Source organism: Moschus berezovskii, chromosome 22, assembly GCF_049115385.1.
Source record: "Moschus berezovskii isolate FMDL1 chromosome 22, NW_MosBer_1.0, whole genome shotgun sequence".
NCBI classification, from domain to species: domain Eukaryota; kingdom Metazoa; phylum Chordata; class Mammalia; order Artiodactyla; family Moschidae; genus Moschus; species Moschus berezovskii.
Window position 1 is genome coordinate 62,767,860 of NC_142481.1, and position 18,879 is coordinate 62,786,738.

Genomic DNA, 18,879 nt, shown 5'->3' on the forward strand with positions numbered 1-18,879 from the left:
CATTAGCATGTGTTTTGAGGGTGGAATTTTAAGAAAAGGGTTGCCAGGTATCTAAACACTTACAGACTTGGGTTTTCCAGGTGGCTCAGATGGTAAAGAATCTGCCTGCAATGCAGGAGGCCTGGGTTCGATCTCAACCAACTCCAGCATTCTTGCACTTCAGTATTTTCACAGAAACCCATGTAGATCTATGTTTTTATAAATGCTTCTCTACTTTATGTGTAGAGGAAGAAATTTCTTCTCGATAAGCTGATTCAGTTCAGTTCAGTTCAGTCGCTCAGTCGTGTCCGACTCTGCTAATTTCTGCCAAAGTTTTCTTTTAGATTTTGGTAGCAAGAATTTAACAACGATTTCTGTGGTTTGTTACAAGATGTGTTTCAAAGCTGTAAGGTTTGTTGTTTGTTTTGCCTGTAGAAAGCCTTATTTCTCCTCCACCATTTCAACAATGCTTACTTTCTTTCATAAATGAAATTTATGTGAGACCATGATCCCTGAATGAGGCACACACCGAACCAGGTTTAGCATCTGGTTTTAATTATTTTAGATTCAAACGAGGCTCTAAGAAAGAAGGAGCCTCAGAGAAACTAGTTTGATTCCTGTAGGTTTGGACTCAAAGCGCCTGCCCATCTTATCATCCATATTCAGATTTACGGGAGATTAAGGACTCGATGGAGGTGAGTTTGAGTGAACTCCGGGAGTTGGTGATGGACAGGGAGGCCTGGCGTGCTGTGATTCATGGGGTCGCGGAGAGTCGGACACGACTGAGTGACCGAACTGAACTGAAGAACTGAAGTTAGAGAATCTTTGAGACTGTTACAGAAAATTAAAAAATTCAGGTCTTAGTCTGAAAAAATTCAGACTGTTACAGAAAATTAAAAAATTCAGGTTCAGATGAAATTTAATTATAACTCAAATTGCACCCAGTATTTAAACACTAACAAAATGTGTACAATATAGGAAAAATTCAGACGTAAGAAATTGAAGGTTTAGAAATAAAAATTTTAATATTTTTCCATTTAGTATCTCTTCCTTGGGTGACACAGTGCACTCAAGTTTCCGTTACCCTTTAAACAACGAGGCGGTGATGGTAATACACGCTTACATTGGAAAGCAGCTTGCACTTTATAACTGCACAGGAAAATAATTTGGTGAAGGAGAAGGCCAAAGGAATCGTAGGCTGGTGGCGTGGTACAGACCGGCGGTTACTCCTGAGGAGACAGTCTCGGCCCCAAACCACCGTGACCACCTAACAAGACCGCTTTTCCCGCGGAGCCGCGCCTTCCGGTGGTAAGTCGCCGCAGCCCACCAGCCTCCGCGACGTCTTCTTGACCCCGCGGTTTGGTCCCACCCCGCCCATCGCCCCGCCCACCGCCGTGTACGTCTGCGGCCAGCCGGGCTTCGATTGGCCCGTCTGTCCGTCACTCCGGGAGACGCTCGGGGCCGCAAGGTCCTGGAGCTCGTGCTTGGGTCTGTGTAGCTGAGCGTGTGTGAGGTACGGAGTGGAGCCGGGCGGCTTGCTGGCGCCGGCAGCCTGGGTGGTGAGTGACCCTGAGGGGAACTGACGAAAACGGCGGCCGAGGTGCAGGACGCCAAGCAGGTCGCCCTGAGATGGGGGCTTCAGCCGGGCAGCTTCCCTCGCTTAGGCGGGCGCTCTCAGTTGGCCTCCTCGCGGCGTCTAGGTTTTCCCCGCGTCTCAGAGACGACGCGCGCGCCCCGCTTCTGTCGGCCCCGGTGGGTGACTCCTCCTGAGGTTCCCCTTCCTTTTCTTTCACTAACGGTGCCTCTCAGCTTCCCTCCCTCCTCAGCGTACTTGACGTCCCCCTCACCCCCGACCGTTCTCCTAATTATATCCCACTCTCCATCACCATCGCTTCCAGAAACTGTCTACCTTCGACAGGGTGGGAAAGACTCCTCAGCGACCTGAAGTACGATATAAAGCACTACAGAAATGTAAGCTTTTGACCCAGTTGCTGACTCTTGATGAGGATGGATTCATATCGAATACATGACTGTTTTGTTCTTGGTCGTACCCTCTTGACACTTACATGTCATATTGGCATTAGGTATACTGTTCAGACCTTGAAACAGAACAAAGCCAATAGGGCTGTCAAACGTTGAGGCTCGATCCAAAACATTGAAACAACCATTGATAGAAAAGACTTCTCATCTTTAACCTTGTGTATCTTTACTATGATCAGACTGTTCCAAAGAAAGTGGGATTGGGAAGGCTGAAGCAGTTACATTAGTCTTACCAATCCAAACTTGGATTCCTTCCCCGTGCCCAGCAAAGCTAGTCTCCTGACACCGGGTTGTGGTGAAGGAAAATTTAGCATTTGTTGAAGGCACCAAACAAGCCGTCAACGTAGCTGATGCTCAAAAGGCTCAGACTCCTTTGTTAGGGAGGGTCGGGGGGTATATGATCAGCTGCTGCTGCTAAGTCGCTCAGTCGTGTCTGAGTCTTCGCGACCCCATGGACTGCAGCCCACCAGGCTCCTCCGTCCATAGGATTTTCCAGGCAAGAGTACTGGAGTGGGGTGCCATTGCCTTCTCCAATATGATCAGCACATGGACGTTTTTCTAATTGGTTGGTGGTGAGGTAATTGGGAGTCATTATCCTTGATCTTCTAGTTCCAACTGCTCTGGGGCAGCATACAGTTAACTTCTTAAACCTGGTGTGGGTTTTAGGGTCTGCAGAGTGGTTCAAAAGATATGGTTCAGAATATCATCTATAACCCTTAAGGAGAAACTGAAGGTTTTTGACTTTGTTTTATTGCTGAACTATTATTATTTTGTCTTGCTTGATTGTTTTCTTTTCTTTTTGTATTTTCTCAGCGCTGATTAAATTTTGTTCTGTGGAATTCAGGGAAATCCTTGGAAGCTAAAGCTTTGCTATAAATAAGAGGCAGGTGGAGGACATGGACGCGGGGGAATCTGTGCTGAGAAGGCCTCATAGGATCCTACTCAGATAAATTAGTAGCACAGCTTTAAAATGAGCACTGGATTAAGAATTTAAGAGAAGACATTGAAATGCTTTCTAAAGTTTTGGGAAGGTCATTCACATATGAGGGTATGGGCACACATGTGTACAAGAAGTAAAATGATAAGATTTTGTATCTTGTCTTTTTGAGTTAACATACAAAGTAGGAAGATTCTTGATCAATACTGAGTTGATTTATATGCCTTATTTTTTAAATGTTTTATATTAAAATAACTTTTATTGTGAAAAATAATGTGCCCTGAATATAATTTATGTTGTATTCTTTTTTCACATTAGAACTTTAGTTCACCTAAAACTTTGTTTTGTGCATGATGTGATAAATGGCTGTTAGTAAAGTTTTGTCATTGTTCTGTTGCTATTTGGAAAACCATGGCCCATGAGCCAAATCTGGCTCACCATCTGTTTGTCATTTTTAAAAAATTTTATTTATTCATTTGGCTCCTTCAGGTCTTAGTTGTGGTGTGCGGGATCTTGCGGTGCGTGGGATCTTTTGTTGTGGCGAGCGGGCTTCTCTAGTTTTGGTGCGGGTGAGTTGCCCCTGAGGCATTTGAGATTTTAATTCCCCAGTCAAAGATCAAACCCATGTTCCCTGCATTGAAACGTGGATTCTTAACCACTAGACCACTGGGGAAGTCTTCTCATTATCTGTATTTGTAAATAAAATTCTATTGGAACACAAGCACATCCATTTTTAAAATTTATTGTCTGGCTTCTCTTGTGCTACATCAGAGTTCAGTAGTTGTGTCAGAGACTATATGGGCTTCAAAGCTTAATATATTACTGTCTGGCCATTAATAGAAAAAGTTTGCCAACCCCTGAAATAGAACATCCTTTCCTCATTGATTGGATAATGTCATATTCGCACATAGCTTTGATATATACATGTTTGTTTTTGAGCTTTTCTCTTCTGTTTTGTCTAGTTCTGCATGTATAATACAGTGTTTTAATTACTTTAGCTCTAAAATAAGACAATATCCAGTAGGTTAATTGCTTCCCTTACTCCCTGTACCAAGTTGTTCTTTACCTTATTTATTCTTGGCCCTTAGATACTTCATACTAATTTTTGTGATTATTAAATCCCATAAGAAATTTTTTTGAGGTTTCAATACAAATTGCTTTGAATATAACATATTAATTTGGGAAGAGTTGTCATCTTTGCTATATTCAGTCTTTTCATTCATGAATGGAGTGTATCCTGATTGTTTTCATGTCTTTTAATGTGATCTTAAGATTGTTTCCTTTAGAGAAACATTGGGGAGATGGGCTTCCCAGGTGGCACTAGTGGTAAAGAACCTGCAAGTCAATGCAGGAGTCAGAAGAGATGTGGGTTTGATCCCTGGGTCAGGAAGATCCCCTGGAGGAGGGCATGGCAACCTGCTCCAGTATTCTTGCCTGAAGAGTCTCATGGACAGAGAAACCTGGCAAGCTACAGTACATAGGGTCGCAAAGAGTCGGACACAACTGAAGCAACTTAACACACACACGTAAGGGAGAATTGTCTTGGTTTTGCTTTCTTGTGTTTGTCTGGTTTTAGAATGAGGACATTGCTGTCTTTAAATGATCTGAGCTGTGTTTATTCTTCTGTTTCTTGAAAGATTTTGTATAGGATTTTTTATTTTTATTTTTAAATTTTTTGTTGAATATTTGATAGAAAACACCAATGCATCCATCCAGGCCTGGCACTTTATTTGTTAGGTTTCAGTGAAATTTGAAAAATGAGAGTAGGGCTTCACTGGTAGCTAAGTGGTAAAGAATCCAGATGTCAGTGCAGGAGATACAGGTTTGATCCCTGGTCTGGGAAGATCCCATATGCCTAAGAACAGCTAAGCCCTTATCCCACCACTGCTGAGCTTGTGCTCTAGAGCCAGGGAAGCAAAACTACTGAGCCCACGTACCCTAGAGCCCTTGCTCTGCAACAAGAGAAGTCACTGCAATGAGAAGCCCCCATGCTCTGCAACTAGAAAAAAGTCCACACAGCAGTGAAGATCCATAATAAATAAATAAAATTATTTAAAAAACTTTTTAAAATGAGAGTAAATTTTATTTGTTTCAGTTCAGTCGCTCATTCGTGTCCGACTCTTAGTAACCCCATGAACCGCAGCACGTCAGGCCTCCCTGTCCATAACCAACTCTCAGAGTCCACCCAAAATCATGTCCATTGAGTCGGTGATGCCGTCCAACCCATCTCATCCTCTGTCATCCCCTTCTCTTCCTGCCCTCAATCTTTCCCAGCATCAGGGTCTTTTCAAATGTGTTGGCTCTTCACTTGAGGTGAGCAAAGTGTTGGAGTTTCAACTTCAACGTCAGTCCTTCCAATGAACATCCAGGACTGACCTGCCTTAGGATGGACTGGTTGGATCTCCTTGCAGTCCAAGGGACTCTCAAGAGTCTTCTCCAGCACCACAGTTCAAAAGCATCAATTCTTAGGTGCTCAGCTTTCCTTATAGGCCAACTCTTACATCCATACATGACTACTGGAAAAACCATAGCCTTGACTAGATGGACCTTTGTTGGCAAAGTAATTAATGTCTTTGCTTTCTAATATGCTGTCTAGGTTGGTCATAACTTTCCTTCCATTAAAATTAATTATCTTTTAATTTCTTGGCTGCAGTCACCATCTGCAGTGATTTTGGAGCCCCCCAAAATAAAGTCTGACACTGTTTCCACTGTTTTCCCATCTATTTGTCATGAAGTGATGGAACCGGATGTCATGATCTCAGTTTTCTGAATGTTGAGCTTTAAGCCAAATTTTTCACTCTCCTTTTTCACTTTCATCAAGAGGCTTTTTAGTTCCTTTTCACTTTCTGCCATAAGGGTGGTGTCATCTGCATATCTGAGGTTATTGATATTTCTCCCAGCAATCTTGATTCCAGCTTGTGCTTCTTCCAGCCCAGTGTTTCTCATGATGTACTCTGCATATAAGTTAAATAAGCAGGGTGACAATATACAGCCTTGACATACTCCTTTTCCTATTTGGAACCAGTCTGTTGTTTCATGTCCAGTTCTAACTGTTGCTTCCTGTCCTGCAAACAGATTTCTCAAGAGGCAGGTAAGGTGGTCTGATATTCCCATCTCTTTCAGAATTTTCCACAGTTTGTTGTGATCTTCATAGTCAAAGGCTTTGGCATTGTCAATAAAGCAGAAGTAGATGTTTTTCTGGAACTGTCTTGCTTTTTCAATGATCCAGCGGATATTGGCAAGTTGATCTCTGGTTCCTCTGCCTTTTCTAAAACCAGCTTGAACATCTGGAACTTCACGGTTCACGTACTGTTGAAGCCTGGCTTGGAGAATTTTGAGCATTACTTTACTAGCGTGTGAGATGAGTGCAGTTGTGTGGTAGTTTGAGCATTCTTTGGCATTGCCTTCCTTTGGGATTGGAATGAAAGATGACCTTTTCCAGTCCTGTGGCCACTATTGAGTTTTCCAAATTTGCTGGCATATTGAGTGCAGCACTTTCATAGCAACAGCTTTCAGGATTTGAAATAGCTCAACTGGAATTCCATCACCTCCACTAGCTTTGTTCGTAGTGATGCTTTCTAAGGCCCACTTGACTTCACATTCCAGGATGTCTGGCTCTAGGTGAGTGATCACACCATCCTGATTATCTGGGTCGTGAAGATCTTTTTTGTACAGTTCTTTTGTGTATTCTTGCCACTTCTTAATATCTTCTGCCTCTGTTTGGTTCATATCGTTTCTGTCCTTTACTGAGCCCATATTTGCATGAAATGTTCCCTTTTTACCTCTGATTTTCTTGAAGAGATCTCTAGTCTTTCCCATTCTATTGTTTTCCTTTGTTTCTTTGCACTGATGGCTGAAGAAGGCTTTCTTATCTCCTTGCTAATCTTTGGAACTCTGCATTCAGATGTTTATATCTTTGCTTTTCTCCTTTGCTTTTCACTTCTATTCTTTTCTCAGCTATTTGTAAGGGCTCCTCAGACAGCCATTTTGCTTTTTTGCATTTCTTTTTCTTGGGGATGGTCTTGATCGCTGTCTCCTATACAGTGTCATGAACCTCAGTCCATAGTTCATCAGGTACTCTGTCTATCAGATCTAGTCCCTTAAATCTATTTCTCACTTCCACTGTATAATCATAAGGGATTTGATTTAGGTCATATCTGAATCGTCTAGTGGTTTTCCCTACTTTCTTCAATTTCAGTCTGAATTTTGCAATAAGGAGTTCATGATCTGAGCCACAGTCAGCTCCCAGTTTTGCTTTTGCTGACTGTATAGAGCTTCTTCATCTTTGGCTGCAAAGAATGTAATCAGTCTGATTTCAGTGTTGGCCATCTGGTGATGTCCATGTGTAGAGTCTTGTGTTGTTGAAAGAAGGTATCTGCTATGACCAGTGCATTCTCTTGGCAAAACTCTATCTGCCTTTGCCCTACTTTATTCTGTACTCCATGGCCAAATTTGCCTGTTACTCCAGGTGTTTCTTGACTTCCTACTTCTGCATTCCAGTCCCCTATAATGAAAAGGACATCTTTTTTGGGTGTTAATTCTAGAAGGTCTTGTAGATCTTCATAGAACCGTTCAACTTCGGCTTCTTCAGCGTTCCTGGTCGGGGCATAGACTTGTATTACTGTGATATTGAATGGTTTGCCTTGGAAATGAACAGAGATCATTCTGTCATTTTGAGACAGTACTGCATTTTGGGTAGCACGAGCGGTGAGCAGTGGCTGCAAAGTGCTGGAGCGGCAAGCGGCTGAGAGGAGCTACCCTACGTCCAAGGTAAGGAGCGGCAGCTGCGCTTTGCTGGAGCAGCCGTGACGAGATACCCCATGTCCAAGCTAGGAGAAACCTCAGTAAGACGGTAGGTGCTGAGAGAGGACATTAGAGGGCAGACAGACTGAAACCACGATCACAGTCAACTAACCAATCTGATCACACGGACCACAGCCTTGTCTAACTCAGTGAAACTAAGCCATGCTGTGTAAGGCCACCCAAGATGGATGGGTCATGGTGGAGAGGTCTGACAGAATGTGGTACACTGGAGAAGGGAATTGCAAACCACTTCAGTATTCTTGCCTTGAGAACCCCATGAACAGTATGAAAAAGCAAAAAGATAGGACACTGAAAGATGAACTCCCCAGGTTGGTAGGTGCCCAACATGCTACTAGAGAGCACTGGAGAAATAACTCCAAAAAGAATGAAGGGATGGAGCCAAAGTGAAAACAACACCCAGTTGTGGATGGGACTGATGATGGAAGTAAGGTCCGATGCTGTAAAGAGCTATACTGCATAGGAACCTGGAATGTTAGGTCCGTGAATCAAACCAAATTGGAAGTGGTCAAACAGGAGATGGCAAGAGTGAACGTCGACATTTTAGGAATCAGCAAACTAAAATGGACTGGAATGGGTGAATTTAACTCAGGTGACCATTATATCTACTACTGTGGTTCTACTCTCAGAAGTTAAATAAGTGCCCTCTAGAAGATTTTTAAAACTATCAAATAGTCTCAGAGGGAGGAAAGCAAGGATGTGGAGTGTGAGGGAAAACCATAAGGAGATCATTCTTACATGGCAAAGCTCAGTTAAACATTACACAGCTGAATTTAATTTATTGAATAGCATATCCTATTCTGCTTTTTATTGGATTATAAAGATTTGATCCCTGTTGTCAAGGAGGATAGGAATTTATTCTAACTCCACCATCAAACCTGTCACCTGGAAAGAAAAGTTTTTGTAGAGAGGGCTTTGTAGGAATTGTAAGTTCAGAGGGCTAGAGTCATTTAAAAAGCACTATCCACAGAGATAAACAAAGCTAACAGGAGGCCCAAGGGAATTCCAAAAACTCAGACCTGAAGAACATGGATAGGAATTATTAGAACTTTGTACAACTTCATAAATTTAGAGAGAGTCTCTGGTGTGGGATGAATTGTGTACCCTCATCACCTGGCCCAAAACATATGTTTTAAGTCTGAACCCTTGTTATTTGTGATTGTGATTTTAATTCGGAAATAAGGTTTCTATAAAGAAAGCTGAGTGCTGAAGAATTGATGCTTTTGAACTGTGGTGGTGGAGAAGACTCTTGAGAGTCCCTTGGACTGCAAGGAGATCCAACCAGTCCATCCAAACTCAGTCCTGAATATTCCTTGGCAGGACTGATGCTGAAGCTGAAACTCCAATACTTTGGCCACCTGATGCGAAGAACTGACTCCTTGGTAAAGACCCTGATCCTGGGAAAGATTGAAGGCAGGAGGAGAAGGGGAAGACAGAGGATGAGATGGTTGGATGGCATCACCGACCTGATGGACATGAGTTTGAGCAAGCTCTGGGAGCTTGCCTTGGAAGCCTGGTGTGCTGCAGTCTATGGGGTCGCAAAGAGTTGGATACGACTGAGTGACTGAACTGAGCTGAAGGTTTCTGCAGATTTTATCCAAGGTAAGATGAGGTCATACTGGATTAGGGTGGGTCCTAACCCAGTGTCTGGTGTCTTTATAAGAGAAAGGAGGTTTGAATACAGAGACACTGGGAGCACATACACACTGAGGGAAGATTTTGGAAGCAGAGATTGGAATTATGCAGCTGCAACCAAAGAACACAAAGGATTGTGGGCAATGACTAGAAACTGAAAAGAGGGAAAGAGGGAGCCTTCTCTCAACTCTTTAGAGGGAACATGGCCATGCTACTACCTTGATTCCAGACTTCTGGTGTCCAGAATTAAGAGAGGATAAATTTCTGTTGTTTTAAACCTCCGGGTCTGTATGATAACTTGTCACTGCTATCCTCATGCATTCTGCATCTTCATTACTTTTCCTGGGGACTACCTAGTTCCCTACTGCAGTTAGCAGGAAAATGCTGTAAAATGAAAATGAAAACTAGGCTCGCTTGGTGGAACATGAATTAAAAGGAAAACAGTGGGTAGGTAATGTTTCTTGTTTTTGCACAGTGGAGGAAACGATAACCTTCACTGATAAAATGCCCTCTCCCACAATCATATAAAAGTCCCCAGGGTCCGTATAAAAGTAGAGTCCCCAGGGTCCAGAAGCAATTAAGGTGCTGGAAAAAAAAAGAGCAGTAAGCCTGTAGGCTGATCAATGTATATCTCCTATAATGATAATATATATCCTATACTGAGAGTAAGAAGATACAAGTCTCAGTAATCAAGAGGCTGAGTTTTGGAGGCATGCAGCCTCAAGATAATGGGGTTTTGGAGTCCTTAAGAGTCAAATGGTTAGAAATCAGACCCCTGCAGTTGACCCTTCTTTATTTAATATAATTACTAATATATTAGCAAGTAAAAATATATTGACTTGATTCTTACCATCATATTATTTCTCATTTTTTTCCTTTCTTGCCCTCTCTTAGATTGATTTTTTAAATAATTTCGTTTCCCTCCTCTGTTCTATACCCTTGATTTATCAAATCTATTATTAACTTACATTTTATATCATGTTTTCATATTTTATAGCTGTTTGTACTTCAGCTTTCTAGGTATTTAAAATCCTCTAAGATGTTATCATTATTGTAGATCTACCTTTTTTGGGTGACTTTTCATTGCTTCCTGGGTCTCCTAGTTTCCATTGGTGGAATCGTTATCCTTCTGCCTGAAGAATGCTCTTCAGTATTTATTTGAATATGAATTTGTTGAGGACAGATTCTCACAATTTTTCATATACCTGAAAAGGTCTGTTTCGTCTTCATTGATTGAAAAAAGGGTAGTTTTGTCAGTTATGGATGGTTAGTTCAATTTTCCCATTCCTTTGAAGATGTAATTCCATTACCTTCTGGTCTCTACAGTTTTTCCTTGAAAGTTAGCTAGTTATCAGACTTAAAAAGGAACTTACCTCTTTGATTGCTGTTAAGATTATCCATTTTTTGATTTTAAGTAGTTTTAAAATGATATGCTTAGGCTTATATATTTTTTTCTAATGCATACTGTTTATCCTTTTGTAGGGTTGAATCATGGCTTGATATATCCCATCAGTTTTGTAAAATTCTTGATCAGTATCTTCTCAGATACAGCTTCTTCCCCATTCTTGCCTTTTACCCCAATAAATTCCCTTGTCCTGTTTAGAGTCATTTTATATCTCCTCTCTGCTAACCCTTGGCAACCACTAACGTGCTTTTACTTTATAGATTTGTTTTGATTTTCTCTAATGTCATATAAATAAATGAAATTATACAGGATGTACTGTTTTGTATCTAGTTTCTTTCTCTGTTATATTTTTGACATTAATTCCTATTTTAGTGTATGTCAATGTTATGGTATTCTTTATCTGTTTGTATTTATGTATATATATAATTTGTGTATCCATTCATATTTTGATTGACATTTGGGTTGTTTCTAGTTTGAAGTCATTATGAATAAAGCTGCTGTGAACGTCTGTGTGTAATCTTTAGGTTAAGTACCTGGGAAGTAGAATTACTGGATCACACAGTAATTGTTCAATTTTATAAGAAACTGTCAGACTGTTTTCCAGAGTATTTGTATGATTTTAGGTTCCCTTCAGGAATGTATAAGAGTTGCAATTCTCCATATCCTTGCCAACACTTGGAAATGTTAATCATTTAAATTTTAGCTCTTCTGGTCGTATTTGTATCCCTTTGTGGTTTTAATTTGTACTTTACTGATGTCCAGTGACATTGACCATGTTTTCATATGTTCATTAAGTACTCGGATCTCTTTCGTGATGTGTCTACCTAAATCTTTTGCCAATTTAAAAACTGGCTTGTCTTCTTTTTATTGAGAATTTGAAATTTCCTTATATTCTATATAAAAGTACTTGGTTAATTGCATACGTTCAGGATATCTTCTGGTCTGAGACTTGCACTTTCTTTTTTTTTAAATTTATTTATTTGACTGCACTGGGTCTTAGTTGTGGCATGCAGGATCTTTGATCTTTGTTGTGGCACGTGGGATCTAGTTCCCTGACCAGGGACTGAACCCGGTCCCCCTGCATTGGGAATGCAGAGTCTTAGCCAGTGGACCAACCAGGAAAGGTCCCTGCACTTTCATTTTTTAATGATGTCTTTTCTAGAGAAGTTTTTAGTTTTGATGATGTTCAGTTTGTTGTTGTTCATTTGCTAAGTCATGTCTGACTCTTTGTGACCTCATGGACTGCAGCACACCAGGCATATCTGTGCTTTACTGTTTTCCAGAGTTTGCGCAGATTCATGTCCATTCAGTCTGTAGTGCTATCCAACCATCTCATCCTCTGCTGCCCTCTTCTTTGGCCTTCAGTCTTTTCACAGCATCAGGGTCTGTTCCAGTGAGTTGGCTTTTTGCATCACATGGCCAAAGTATTGAAGCTTCAGCATCAGTCCTTCTAATGAATATTCAGGGTTTATTTCCTTTAGGGTTGACTGGTTTGATCTTCTTGCAGTCCAAAGGACTCTCATGAGTCTTCTCCAGCACCACAGTTTGAAAGCATCAATTCTTCAGTGCTCGGCCTTCTTTGTGGTCTAACTCTCACATCCATACTTGACTACTAGAAAAACCATAGCTTTGACTATATGGACCTTTGTCGGCAAAGTGATGTCTCTGCTTTTTAGTACGCTCTCTGGGTTTTTTATAATTTTCCTTCTGAGGAGCAAGCATCTTTTAATTGGATATCCATATGGAAAAAAAGTGAATCTTAATCTTCTTTTCACACAAAAATGAACATAAAGTATATTAGAGATCTAAATGTAAAAGCTGAAACTGTATATTCTGGAAAGAAAATCTCTGTGACTGAGGTCGAGAAAGATTGCTTAGGTAGAACACAAAATGCATGAGTCATAAAATTAACATTGGTGTTCAGTTTATTCATTTTTAATTTTGACTGATGTGTTTTTGTCCTATCTAAGCATTCTTTGTCTACCTCAGAGTCACAGAGATTTTCTTTCTGGAATATATAGCTTCAGCTTTTACATTTAAATCTCTGATCTGTTTTGTGTTCGTTCTTGTGTGAGGGGAGGGTTAAGATTCATTTTTTTCTCTATAGATATCCAATTCTTCTAGTACCATTTTTACCTTTCCCCACTGAATTACCATTGCTTCTGATAAGGAAGGAGTACCACCTTTTGACCAATCCTTCTGTGGTAACAATTGCAATTTGTCAAAAAGATGAAAGTTTAACTGCTTGAATACGAGGGGAACAAGCAAAAGCAGGCAGAAACTGGATGAGTATCTGTTTGGAAAAGGAGAATGGCACTGCATGAATGTCCCATGTTTATCACATTTTTTACCCCAATGTGCAGGCCAAGATAAAACTTGAAAAGGATATTGACAGACATTCAGATTGAACAGCCAGAAGGCAGAATTTGGGGTAACCTCAGCAGCTGGGAGGGTTTCCTAGATGGCGCTAGTGGTAAAGAACCTGTCTGTCAGTGCGAGAGACATAAGGGACACGAGTTTGATCCCTGGGTTGGGAAGGTCCCTGGAGGAGGGTATGGCAACCCACTCCAGTATTCTTGCCTGGATATTTGCATGGACAGAGGAGCCCGGCAGGTTACAGTCCATGTGGTCGCAAAAAGTCAGACATGACTGAAGCCACTTGGCACACATGCCTCATAGCAGCTGAAAAGTAAGTAGGGAAATGACAGGCTTACAAAGGGGAGCTCTAAATTTTGTTGATAAACTCACCATATCATCACTTGACCCCTGAACTGGGCTTGCATGAGACAGTTTTCAAGCAGTCCAGATAAATCTAAAAGGTTTGAACAGAGATTTCAGCAGTTGCCCACACAGGAAAAGCACTGTGGTGTTTTTACTTCAGCCAAGTTAACTGCCTGTTGCAATAAAAATATCAGTATTCATCAGAGAACCACAGAATAATTCAGAATCTCCTATAAGTCATTCAGACTGTCCAAAATATAGTAAAAAAAAAATTGAAATATACAAAGAAACAGGAAAATGTGATCTTTGTCCAAGAGAAAAGGCAGTCAATGGAATCTGACTTCAATATGATTGAGAAGTTGAATTAGAACACAAGAATTTTAGAGCAACATCATAGATATGGTTGGTAATACAAGGGGACATTTATTTATTTATTTTTTTATTCTAAAATTTTTATTTAATAAATGGTACAAAACACAATGCCAAAAACATTAACAGTTAAAATTTCACCAAAAGAAAAAATACTGTAAATACACAGTTGTAAAAAGCTACATTAAGTTATTTTACAACTGCCTCAGGCTGCAAAAAGAAAAAAAAACCCTATGCCATACCTAAGTTATCCCTCTCTCAAAGTAATGCCATTTATGTTATAAACCATGAGCACCCCATCAAAAGATGGGAACTGCTTGGTGTTCATATATATATGACTGTATCACTTTGCTATACACCTGAAACAAACACAACACTGTAAATGAAATATAGTACAATATAAAATAAAAATAAGTGACAGACCTTTGGGGCTTTACACAGACTTAGAGTTCCTATCAGAGGGATAACAGCACCACAGCCGTACTGAATCCTCATGAAGGAGGCACACGAGTGACTGAATTACAAGAGTTACAGGAATGAGAGCTGCTTACTTCCCAGAAACTACAGCTCACAGAAAGCCAACAAAGGCATGAGATACAGACCATTTACTTATGAATGTGTAAAACTCAAGAAAGTCCACATTATTCCTACAACATGTTGAAAGTGCTTCAGAATTCACACAATACTAATTTTCTTTTGGTTCTCGTTAAATTATATATACCAGTTTATCACCAATGGTAAAATCTGTAACTCTGTTCAAAGTTTGTTTTTTTTTTTTGATTTTTTTTTTCCAATTTTATTTATTTTTTTCAAGTTGAACAGACTAAATTTCTTTAAACAAACTTACTTATACTCCAGAGTCCTTTAAAAACTTAATAGCATTTATACATTGAAGGTATTTGATTTTCTTGTAACTAGCACTTCAAATGCAACAAGCATTTGAAGCAACAAGCATCTGACCCAACAAGTAAAACTTTCTACAGTTCATAACTTTTATAAATAAAATAAATTAAATGTACAGTGAATAAGTTCTCTGAAATATTTCAATATTTCTGCAGGTTTAGTAACATCGTAAAATACATTTCAACTAAAATTCACAAATCTAAAAACCTGTTAGGCATTTTTAGGCGTTTTAAGATGGAAATGAAGACCAATGTTACATTGTATTATGCCAATTACAAATAGTACTTCAAATAGCAAATACTACAGTTTGTCCCAAACTTTAAAAACTATTCATGAACTCAACACTGAACTATTGATGGCTATGAGAATTGTTTCCTAGCCTTTTTGAAAATTTCAACCCATTTACGTTTAAGGTAATTATTGATAAGTACGATCCCGTAGCCATTTTCTTTATTGCTTTGGGTTCAAGTTTATACACTCTTTCTGTGTTTCCTGTCTAGAGAAGATCCTTTAGCATTTGTTGGAGAGCTGGTTTGGTGATGCTGAACTCCCTCAGCTTTTGCTTGTCTGTAAAGCTTTTGATTTCTCCTTCATATTTGAATGAGATCCTTGCTGGGTATAGTAATCTGGGCTGTAGGGTATTTTCTTTCATCACTTTAAGTATGTCTTGCCACTCCCTTCTGGCCTGAAGAGTTTCTGTTGAAAGATCAGCTGTTATCCTTATGGGAATCCCCTTATGGGTTATTTGCTGCTTTTCCCTTGCTGCTTTTAATATTTGTTCTTTGTGTTTGATCTTTGTTAATTTGATTAATATGTGTCTTGGAGTATTTCGCCTTGGGTTTATCCTGTTGGGGACTCTCTGGGTTTCTTGGACTTGGGTGATTATTTCTTTCCCCATTTTAGGGAAGTTTTCAACTATTATCTCCTCAAGTATTCTCTCATGGTCTTTCTTTTTGTCTTCTTCTTCTGGGACTCCTATGATTCGAATGTTGGAGCGTTTAACATTGTCCCAGAGGTCTCTAATATTGTCCTCATTTCTTTTAATTCGTTTTTCTTTTTTCCTCTCTGTTTCATTTATTTCTACAATTCTATCTTCTAGTTCGCTTATCCTGTCTTCTGCCTCTGTTATTCTACTGTTTGTTCCCTCCAGAGTGTTTCTGATCTCATCTATTGCATTATTCATTGTATATTGACTCTTTTTTATTTCTTCTAAGTCCTTATTAAATCTTTCTTCCATCTTCTCAATCCTTTTCTCCAGGTTATTTATCTGTAACTCCATTTTGCTTTCAAGATTTTGAATCATTTTCACCATCAAAATTTGAAATTCTTTATCAGGTAAATTCCCTGTATCTTGTTCTTTTGTTTGTGTTGGTGGGCAATTATCTTGTTCCTTTACTTGCTGGGTATTTCTCTGCCTCTTCATCTTGCTTATATTGCTTTGCTTGGGGTGGCCTTTCCCTCTTCTTGCAGTTTGTGGAGTTCTCTTTATTACGTAGTTTCTTCGCTGTGTGTGGGGTTGGACGGGTGACTTGTCCGGGTTCCCTGGTTAGGGAAGCATGTGTCGGTGTTCTGGTGGGTGGAGCTGGATTTCTTCTCTCTCCTTTAGAAGACAATGGGCTGCTTTTCTGGGAGCCTGATGTCCTCTGCCAGTATTCAGAAGTTGTTTTGTGGACTTTACTCCGTGTTCAAATGTTCTTTTGATGAATGTGTGGGGGAGAAAGTGGTCTTGCCATCTTATCCCTCCGCCATCTTGTTTCTTCCTCCCCAGAACACTGGATTCTTATATTCCACTTGGTCGTGGAGTATCTCTTCCCAGCTGCTCCAGCAAGGCGCAGCCGCTGCACCCCACCCTGGACGAGGGGCATCCCCCCAAGGCCGCGCCTCCTGCCCTGAATGTAGATCAGCTCCTCTCGGCCCTCCGGCGCCCAAGCAGCCACCGCCTCCTGAACGTGGTACAGCTCCCCTCGGCCACCGCCCTAACCCCGGGCGCGGGGCAGCTCATCTCAGCCACAATTCTGCACGTGGTCGGTAGCGCCGGAGCCGGGCGTCTCCCGCGTCTCTGTTCAAAGTTTTAAAAGATTACTTAAGAATGGTTTCTTGTATTTCTATGCCACCTTTATAGTTCTGGTTTCTCATTTCTTAATTAGTAAGTTCAGCGTGCAGTTTCTATCCCAGGCTAATATATACACTTCTGGAAGGAAGGGCCTCTTGAATCTACAGAGTGTTGAGGTGGGGAATCCCCAGCCACGTCAGATTCATTTCACATATGATAATATACATGTTTCAATGCCATTCTCCCAAATCATCCCACCCTCACCCTCTCCCACAGAATCCAAAAGACTGTTCTATACATCTGTGTTTCTTTTGCTATCTTGTATACAGGGTTATCGTTATCCTCTTGCTATATTCCATATATATGTGTTAATATACTGTATTGGTGTTTTTCTTTCTGACTTACTTCATTCTGTATAATAGGCTCCAGTTTCATCCACCTCATTAGAACTGATTCAAATGTTCTTTTTAATTGCTGAGTAGTACTCCATTGTGTATATGTACCACAGCTTTCTTATCCATTCATCGGCAGATGGACATCTAGGTTGCTTCCATGTCCTGGCTATAATAAACAGTGCTGCAATGAACATTGGAGTACATGTGTCTCTTTCATTTCTGGTTTCCTTGGTGTGTATGTCCAGGAGTGGGATTGCTGGGTCGTATGGCAGTTCTATTTCCAGTTTTTTGAGGAATCTCCACACTGTTCTCCATAGTGGTTGTACTAGTTTGCATTCCCACCAACAGTGTAAGAGGGTTCTCTTTTCTCCACACCCTCTCCAGCGTTTATTACTTGTAGACTTTTGGATAGCAGCCATTCTGACTGGTGTGGAATGGTACCTCATTGTGGTTTAGATTTGCATTTCTCTGATTATGAGTGATGTTGAGCATCTTTTCTTGTGTTTGTTAGCCATCTGTATGTCTTCTTTGGAGAAATGTCTATTGAGTTCTTTGGCCCATTTTTTGATTGGGTCGTTTATTTGTCTGGAATTGAGCTGCAGGAGTTTCTTGTATATTTTTGAGATTAATCCTTTGTCAGTTGTTTCATTTGCTATTATTTTCTGCCATTCTGAAGGCTGTCTTTTCACCTTGCTTATAGTTTCCTTTGCTGTGCAGAAGTTTTTAATTTTAATTAGGTCCCATTTGTTTATTTTTTCTTTTATTTCCAATATTCTGGGAGGTGGGTCTTGGAGGATCCTGCTGTGATTTATGTTGGAGAGTGTTTTGCCTATGTTCTCCTCTAGGAGTTTTATAGTTTCTGGTCTTACATTTAGATTACAAGAGGACATTTATTGTAATAAATTAAGAGAAAGAGAGGAAAACAACAGAATGGGAAAGACAAGAGATCTCTTCAAGAAAATTAGAGATACCAAGGGAACATTTCATGCAAAGATGGGCTTGATAAAGGATAGAAATGGTATGGACCTAACAGAAGCAGAAGATATTAAGAAGAGGTGGCAAGAATACACAGAAGAACTGTACAGAAAAGATCTTCGTGATCCAGATAATCACAATGGTGTGATCACTCACCTAGAGCCAGATATCCTGGAATGTGAAGTCAAGTGGGCCTTAGAAAGCATCACTATCAATAAAGCTAGTGGAGGTGAAGGAATTCCAGTTGAGCTATTTCAAATCCTGAAAGATGTTGCTATGAAAGTGCTGCACTCAATATGCCAGCAAATTTGGAAAACTCAATAGTGGCCACAGGACTGGAAAAGGTCAGTTTTCATTCCAAACCCAAAGAAAGGCAATGCCAAAGAATGCTCAAACTACCACACAATTGCACTCATCTCATTCTCTAGTAAAGTCATGCTCAAAATTCTCCAAGCCAGGCTTCAGCAATATGTGAACCGTGAACTTCCAGATGTTCAAGCTGGTTTTAGAAAAGGCAGAGGAGCCAGAGATCAAACTGCCAACATCTGCTGGATCATCGAAAAAGCAAGAGAGTTCCAGAGAAACATCTGCTTTTGCTTTATTGACTATGCCAAAGCCTTTGACTGTGTGGATCACAATAAACTGT

The 18,879-nt window shown here is 40.4% G+C and overlaps 1 long non-coding RNA gene across 2 annotated transcripts in view; it reads left to right on the forward strand.

Moving 5' to 3' along the window:
* Window positions 1-1,439: 1,439 nt before the first annotated feature.
* Window positions 1,440-18,879, forward strand: part of LOC129547286 (uncharacterized) — a 60,187-nt gene continuing 42,747 nt past the window's right edge. The window contains exons 1-2 of one of the 2 annotated variants that reach the window (XR_008684047.2): window positions 1,440-7,726; window positions 9,098-9,379. This is a non-coding gene — a long non-coding RNA (uncharacterized LOC129547286). Of the gene's footprint in view, window positions 9,380-18,879 lie in introns of both variants that reach the window. The other variant, XR_016035974.1, reaches the window with a different exon arrangement.